We start from the raw sequence: 8,206 nt of genomic DNA, 5'->3' as shown, positions 1-8,206 counted from the left end.
GGCCAATTATCATCATCCAAAAGCCCTAGTGTGAGGTACTGTTGTTCAAGTCACAGAGGGTTGTTGTTGTTTGTGTTGTCATGAGTCACCACCCACAACAGGCCCGGTACCAGCCTCGAGTTTAGAGGTCACATGTTGACTTTGGAGATGACCCGTGAAAGAGCGACTCAGACGCTGTCTTTCAGAGGTATCTGGTGGTTAGAAAACTGGACAGACGGCGACATGGCCTACATGTGTATATTTCTGTGGGTGCGCTTGTACAGTGTGGTCAGGGTGCTGCCCAGACAAATGCATGGTCTGTGTGTTAGTCTAACATCAGTAACCAGACTAATAAAGCAGTCTCAGCCCACCGTTCACCATATAAAATGACCATACAGTCACTATGACAACCAGGAACAAGCACATAGAGAACATGCAGTAATAAGAGACTGCCCATTAAGCCAAAGACCAATGTGACTAAGGACAGCACACACACATACATTTGATTAAAATCCTTTCACTGCCATGTCTACAAACACACCAAGAAATTCTACAACAGCGATAAAGATAAGAGTGAAAGAAAAATAAAGAGGTAAAATAAAGAGAACGAGAACATGACGTAAAATGGGAATGAAAGTGTAAAAGAATGTAAAAAACTGGGAAAGCAAATAAGAGTCATGAGGTGAGCTAGGAGGGAGATGGAAGGATAAGAGGGAGGGGAAAGGATAAGAGGGAGATGGAAGGATAAGAGGGGGGGAAAGGATAAGAGGGAGGGGGAAGGATAAGAGGGAGAGGGAAGGATAAGAGGGAGGGAGAAGGATAAGAGGGAGGGGGAAGGATAAGAGGGAAGGATAAGAGGGAGGGGGAAGGATAAGAGGGAGGGGGAAGGATAAGAGGGAGAGGGAAAAGGATAAGAGGGAGGGGGAAGGATAAGAGGGAGGGGAAAGGATAAGAGGGAGGGGAAAGGATAAGAGGGAGGGAAAGGATAAGAGGGAGATGGAAGGATAAGAGGGGGGGAAAGGATAAGAGGGAGGGGGAAGGATAAGAGGGAGAGGGAAGGATAAGAGGGGGGGGAAGGATAAGAGGGAGAGGGAAGGATAAGAGGGGGGGGGGTAAGAGGGAGAGGGAAGGATAAGAGGGAGGGGAAAGGATAAGAGGGAGGGAAAGGATAAGAGGGAGATGGAAGGATAAGAGGGGGGGAAAGGATAAGAGGGAGGGGGAAGGATAAGAGGGAGAGGGAAGGATAAGAGGGGGGGGAAGGATAAGAGGGAGAGGGAAGGATAAGAGGGGGGGGGTAAGAGGGAGAGGGAAGGATAAGAGGGAGGGGGAAGGATAAGAGGGAGAGGGAAGGATAAGAGGGAGGGAGAAGGATACGTTTGTATAAACAAACATACAGTGTCAATAACACAATAGAAAATCTGTATACAGTGTGTGCAAATTAAGTAAGGAGGTAAGGCAATAAATAGGCCATAGTGGCGAAGTAATTACAATTTAGCAATTAACACTGGAGTGATATATGTGCAGATGAGGATGTGCAAGTAGAGATACTGGGGTGCAAAAGAGCAGAAAAAACTAAAAACAAATATGGGGATAAGGTAGGTAGTAGGTTGGATGGGCTATTTACAGATGGGCTGTGTACAGCTGCAGCGATCGGTAAGCTGCTCTGACAGCTGATGCTTGAAGTTAGTGAGGGAGATAAGTCTCCAACTTCAGTGATTTTTGCAATTTGTTCCAGTCATTGGCAGCAGAGAACTGGAAGGAAAGGCGGCCAAAGCAGGTGTTGGCTTTGGAGATGACCAGTGAAATATACCTGCTGGAGTGCGTTGTCATGACTGTCCTGATCAAGTCAGGTTACAGGAGACCACAACCCTACAGATTATCTCTCAACCCCAACAGAGGAGGAGAGATCTAGGGGTCTGAAGATGTGGGGGTTTTATGACCCCTCACGCCCCTGGTAAATCTTAGGCCACACAACATTCCTGTGTTCCCTCAATATGGAGAACCACCCTCAGAACATTAAACATGCAATAAAGGGACTTTGGAACAATGGTTTCCGTCAGCCACAATGGTGGTCATGACGATAGATGGAATATGAAAATGTATGTCATTTTTGTTTTGTTATTAAAGGTTAATAGATGACGTTATTACAAAAACATTGTAACATTAAGAGTTTTCCTAGTATATGTTTGATGTTTATACATTGTACGTTGTGTGGAAAATGTCCAAATCAAAGAGAATGTTTTGGTAAAGATGAAATGTGAAGTTAGTTGTCTAAAATTGGATTTGAGTAAAATCTAGACCTTGCCCATAACTTGGTACGCCCAAAGAATTGCCCTAAAGGCGGTTACGCCCACTTCTGACCCGAGGGTATAAAACCTGTGAGTGAAGAATTAACATATCAGACTAAGTGACCCGAGCTGCAGCCAAGGCCAAAAAAGTAAACGAACCCAAAACGCAACACAAGTTTGAAAACAAAGAAATATTTTTCTACCCAAGCTACGGATGAGTAGCTGTGTCTAAGCGGGTGAATTCAAGCCGAACCACCTAGCCTCCACTCCCCATCGAATCGTGGTATCTACACTGCTTCATTCCTACGCTGTGAGCTCTGAGCTACAGAGCTGTCTGTCCTCAGAAGACCCCTTCCAGAGCAAGGGCAAGGGAACAGACCCGTAAGCCAAAAAGGACACTGACATCGTGAGGACAACTAGAGAGTTGTGCCGGAGAAGTGCGTCATTGAGCAGCTTGAACGGTCCACGCGGGGAATCCACGGAGACCTTCCACACGTAATTACATCATTATATTCTGACCCATAAGAGCGGCAGTTTGGGGCAAGGCTAGGGTTAGAATAAGCACAGCTGACAAATTCACCCAAATGTATATTTCTCTTTTTCTCTCTCTTTTAAATACCCATTTTGGGTGACACGCGCCATAGTGTGTTGGCCCGTTATACTAAGTTCTAATCAATAGCCTAGAATGTGTTTTTGTGTATGTGTATCTTTTATCATCATTTTAGCTTTCTAGTAAATAAATCATCAACTAAGATTGGTGTGGTACGAACTCATTGGTGAGACCCGGTTCCGTGCAGATTCCCGGATTATGCGACGTTCAGAACGAGACTGTAGAGGTAACTGATTAATTAGCGGCTGTTGTAAAATCGATATTCTTTGAGTTAATTTGGGAAATAGAAACTCAATAAAAATAATTTGCCCATGGTGCCCCAGGTTAATGAGTTAATAATTGCTTGATTCAGTTAATCACGCAATTAGAAACCTTTAATCATTCGATGAGCAACATTCGTCCCATTAACTAATACAACGTCACGACAGCGTGCTGGGGGGGGGGGGGGGTTGCTATGGTGACCAGTGAGCTAAGATATGGCGGAGCTTTACCTAGCAAAAACTTAGAGATGACCTGGAGCCAATGGGTTTGGCGGCGAATATGTAGCGAGGACCAGCCAACGAGAGCATACAGGTCGCAATGGTGTGTAGTATATGGGGCTTTGGTGACCAAACGGATGGCACTGTGATAGAGTAGAGTGTTGAGTGTTGGAGTAGAGTGTTGGGTAGAGTGTTGGAGGCTATTTTGTGAATGACGTCGCCGAAGTCAAGGATCGGCAGGATAGTCAGTTTTACAAGGGTATGTTTAGCAGCATGAGTGAAGGAGACTTTGTTGCGAAATAGGAAGCCGATTCTAGATTTCATTTTTGATTGGATATGCTTAATATGAGTCTGGAAGGAGAGTTTACAGTCTAGCCAGACACCTAGGTATTTATAGTTGTCCACATATTCTAAGTCAGAACTGTCCAGAATAGTGATCCTAGGCGGGCGGGTGCGGGCAGCGATCGGTTGAAGAGCATGCATTTAGTTTTACTAATGTTTAAGAGCAGTTGGAGGCCATGGAAGGAGTGTTGTATGGCATCGAAGCTCATCTGGAGGTTTGTTAACACAGTGTCCAAAGAAGGGCCAGATGTATCCAGAATGGTGTCGTCTGCGTAGAGGTGGATCAAAGATTCACCCGCAGCAAGAGTGACAAAATTGATATATACAGAGAAAAGAGTCGGCACGAGAATTGAACCCTGTGGCACCCCCATAGAGATTGCCAGAGGTCCGGACAACAGGCCCTCCGATTTGACACACCGAACTCTATCTGAGAAGTAGTTAGTAAACCAGGCGAGGCAGTCATTAGAGAAACCAAGGCTGTTGAGTCTAATAAGAATACGGTGATTGACAGAGTCGAAAGCCTTGGCCAGGTCGATGAAGACGGCTGCACAGTACTGTATTTATCGATGGTGGTTGGGATATCGTTTAGGACCTTGAGCATGGCTGAGGTACACCCCGTGACCAGCTCTGAAACCGGATTGCATAGCGGAGAAGGTACGGTGGGATTCGAGATGGTCGGTGATCTGTTTGTTCACTTGGCTTTCGAAGACTTTAGAAAGGCAGGGCAGGATGGATATAGGTCTGTAACAGTTTGGGTCTAGAGTGTCTCCCCCTTTGATGAGGGGGATGACTACGGCCGCTTTCCAATCTTAAAGGAATCTCAGACGATACGAAAGAGAGGTTGAACAGACTAGTTATAGGGGTTGCTACAATGGCGGCGGATAATTTTAGGAAGAGAGGGTCCAGATTGTCAAGTCCAGCTGATTTGTAGGGATCCAGATTCTGCAGCTCAGGACATCAGCTGTCTGGATTTGGGTGAAGGAGAAGCGGGGAGGGCTAGGGACAGTTGCTGCGGGGGGTGCAGAGCTGTTGGCCAGTGTTGGGGTAGCCAGGTGGAAAGAGTGGCCAGCCGTAGAGAAATGCTTATTGAAATTGTCGATTATCGTGGATTTATCGGTGGTGACATTGTTCCCTAGCCTCAGTGTAGTGGGCAGCTGAGAGGAGGTGCTCTTATTCTCCATGGACTTTACAGTGTCCCAAAACTTTGTGGAATTAGTGCTGCAGAATGCAAATTTCTGATTGAAAAAGCTAGCCTTTGCTTTCCTAACTGACTGTGTATATTGTTTCCTGACTTCCCTGAAAAGTTGCATATCACAGGGACTATTGGAAGCTAGTGCAGTGCACCACATGATGTTTTTGTGCTGGTCAGGGGCAGTCAAGTCTGGAGTGAACCAAGGGCTATATCTGTTCTTAGTTCTGAATTTTTTGAAAGGGGCGTGCTTATTGAAGATGGTGAGGAAGGCACTTTTGAAGAACAACCAGGCATCCTCTACTGACGGGATGAGGTCAATATCCTTCCAGGATACCCGGGCCAGGTTGATTAGAAAGGCCTGCTCGCAGAAGTGTTTTAGGGAGCGTTTGACAGTGATGAGGGGTGGTCGTTTGACCGCGGACCCATAACGGACGCAGGCAATGAGGCAGTGACCACTGAGATCCTGGTTGAAAACAGCAGAGGTGTATTTAGAGGGCAAGTTGGTCAGGATGATATCTATGAGGGTGCCCATGTTTACGGATTTGGGGTTGTACCTGGTAGGGTCCTTGATCATTTGTGTGAGATTGAGGGCATCTAGCTTAGATTGTAGGACGGCCGGGGTGTTAAGCATATCCCAGTTTAGGTCACCTAACAGCACAAGCTCTGAAGATAGATGGGTGGCAATCAACAGTGAGAGACTTATTTCTGGAGAGATGGATTTTTAAAAGTAGTAGCTCAAACTGTTTGGGCATAGACCTGGATAGTAGGACAGAACTCTGCAGGCTATCTCTACAGTAGATTGCAACTCCGCCCCTTTACCAGTTCTATCTTGACGGAAAATGTTGTAATTGGGGATGGAAATTTCTGAATTTTTGGTGGCCTTCCTAAGCCAGGATTCAGACACGGCTAGGACATCAGGGTTTGCGGAGTGTGCTAAAGCAGTGAATAAAGCAAACATAGGGAGGAGGCTTCTGACGTTAACATGCATGAACCCAAGGCTTTTCCGGTTACAGAAGTCAACAAATGAGAGTGCCTGGGGACACACAGGGCCTGGGATAACCTCTACATCGCCAGAGGAACAGAGGATGAGCAGGATAAGGGTAGGAAGGTATATTTAATTTGAAAATGCAAAAAGAGATTGAAATGTATACAGAAAAAAAAGAAAAAAGCTGAATATTTACACGGGACAATAACGGGACAAAAACAAACACGTCTTGCTGCTACGCCATCTTGGATTGAAAGGGAGAGGGAAGGATAAGAGGCAAGGATAAGACGGAAGGATAAGAGGGAGAGGGAAGGATAAGAGGGAAAGATAAGAGAGAGGTGGAGGGATAAGAGGGAGGGGAAGGATAAGAGGGAGGGGAAGGATAAGAGGGAGGGGGAAGGATTAGAGGGAAGAATAAGAGGGAGGGGAGGATAAGAGGGAGGGGGAAGGATAAGAGGGAGGGGGAAGGATAAGAGGGAAGGGGAAGGAAAAGGGGGAGGATAAGAAGGATGGGGACGGATAAGAGGGAAGGGGAAGGATAAGGGGGAGGATAAGAGGGAGGGGGAAGGATAAGAGGGAGAGGGAAGGATAAGAGGGAGAGGGGAGGAAAAGGGGGAGGATAAGAAAGATGGGGAAGGATAAGAGGGAAAGGGAAGGATAAGAGGGAGGGGGAAGGATAAGAGGGAGGGGGAAGGATAGTAAGGAGAGGGAAGGAAAGAAGGATAGGAGGGAGAGGGAAGGAAGGATAGGAGGGAGAGGGAAGGAAGGATAAGAGGGAAGGAAAGAAGGATAGGAGGGAGAGGGAAGAATAAGAGGGAAAGGGAAGGAAAAGGGGGAGGATAAGAAGGATGGGGACGGATAAGAGGGAAGGGGAAGGATAAGAGGGAGGGGGAAGGATAAGAGGGAGGGGGAAGGATAGGAGGGAGAGGGAAGGATAAGAGGGAAGGATAAGAGGGAAAGGGAAGGAAAAGGGGGAGGATAAGAAAGATGGGGAAGGATAAGAGGGAAAGGGAAGGATAAGAGGGAGGGGGACTGAATGAAGATATGGAGAGTTTGTACGCCTGGAGCACCAATGCCTTTCAGAGAGATTCTAAGAGACAGGAGAGGATGCTATGGCATTCCGACGGATTCTAGAGCGTGTCCGACATTCCGATATCTCAAGCTGCCAACGGAGACCTTGAAGGTCTAGAGAGGTGAGCTGAAACCAGACCCCATCTCAGACCAGCACCATCAACACACACTCTTAGGACAGGACAGCTAGGAGAGGAGTGACTGGATAATTTCCTGGCACTTGACCCCAATTTAATAACACAACTGTTTGTCCTCAGCCACACCACACACCTGTTCTGTGGTATTCCTTGTCATTCTCTACTATGTAGTGATTCTTCTTACTGGAACTCTTCTGTAATATACCAGTAGATGAGAATGACTGAGTAAGGGAGTGAATATGCTTGTGTGCTATATTGTGAGAGGTGGAGGGAGGGAGGAGCAGGGAAAAGAGGAGAGGTGTAGTACTTGAAGTCTTTGGTGATATTGTTGGGGTCTGATGCAACCCTGCAGGGTGTCAAAAGCCTTCTTTAGAAGGCACTCTGGGTTCTATAAAGACATGGTAACTGTTCCAACACAGAGCCAGTAAGGCATGTCATAACATATAATGAGTGGATTGTATATATAGAACAGCCTCCCAATGTTATACTTAAACAGTGTGTAGGAGTATTGTTCAAATAACCTGAACCTTATTTAGAATATCATAGTGTTCCGAGTTAAAAGAGTTTTCCAAGTGTCTCAGTCTCGGTACGGACACAGGCCAGCTCCATTAGTGGTTACCCCAATAATAACCTTATTATTTCAACCTTTATGACTTTGTAAAAAATGATCATCTTTACAGTGGAGAAAGTGGGCCTTGTTTAGACAAGCAAGTGAAAGCACTTAAGGGTAAAAAACACTCACTAAACCACAATGACCTGATGCTTGTTGGGAAATAGAAACTTGCGTGGACTGGGAGAAATATGACATCAGTGCAGTATTCCCAACTGAGCTTCTGTGTTTGTGTGTCTTGGTTTATCTTGAAATGTTCCCAGTCTCATCAAAAGAGATCACTGTGTTTTTATAGATGTCCATTTTCCAAGACACTGTTGCCTTGGTGACACCCTTGTAGTCTTCCTCAATAAACCAGTGAGACAATAGAAGAGAGAAAAGAAGAGAAAGCCAAAGACAACTACCTAGAGAGGACCCTTCACTCTTCCCCATCCACCCACATTCCTCTACCTGCCCTCCATGGTATACAACAATGGCCATTATCCTCAACGCTAATACACATAGTGACCAGTG

The sequence above is a fragment of the Salvelinus namaycush genome, chromosome 34, assembly GCF_016432855.1.
Source record: "Salvelinus namaycush isolate Seneca chromosome 34, SaNama_1.0, whole genome shotgun sequence".
Lineage (NCBI taxonomy): Eukaryota > Metazoa > Chordata > Actinopteri > Salmoniformes > Salmonidae > Salvelinus > Salvelinus namaycush.
This window is presented reverse-complemented; position numbering follows the sequence as displayed.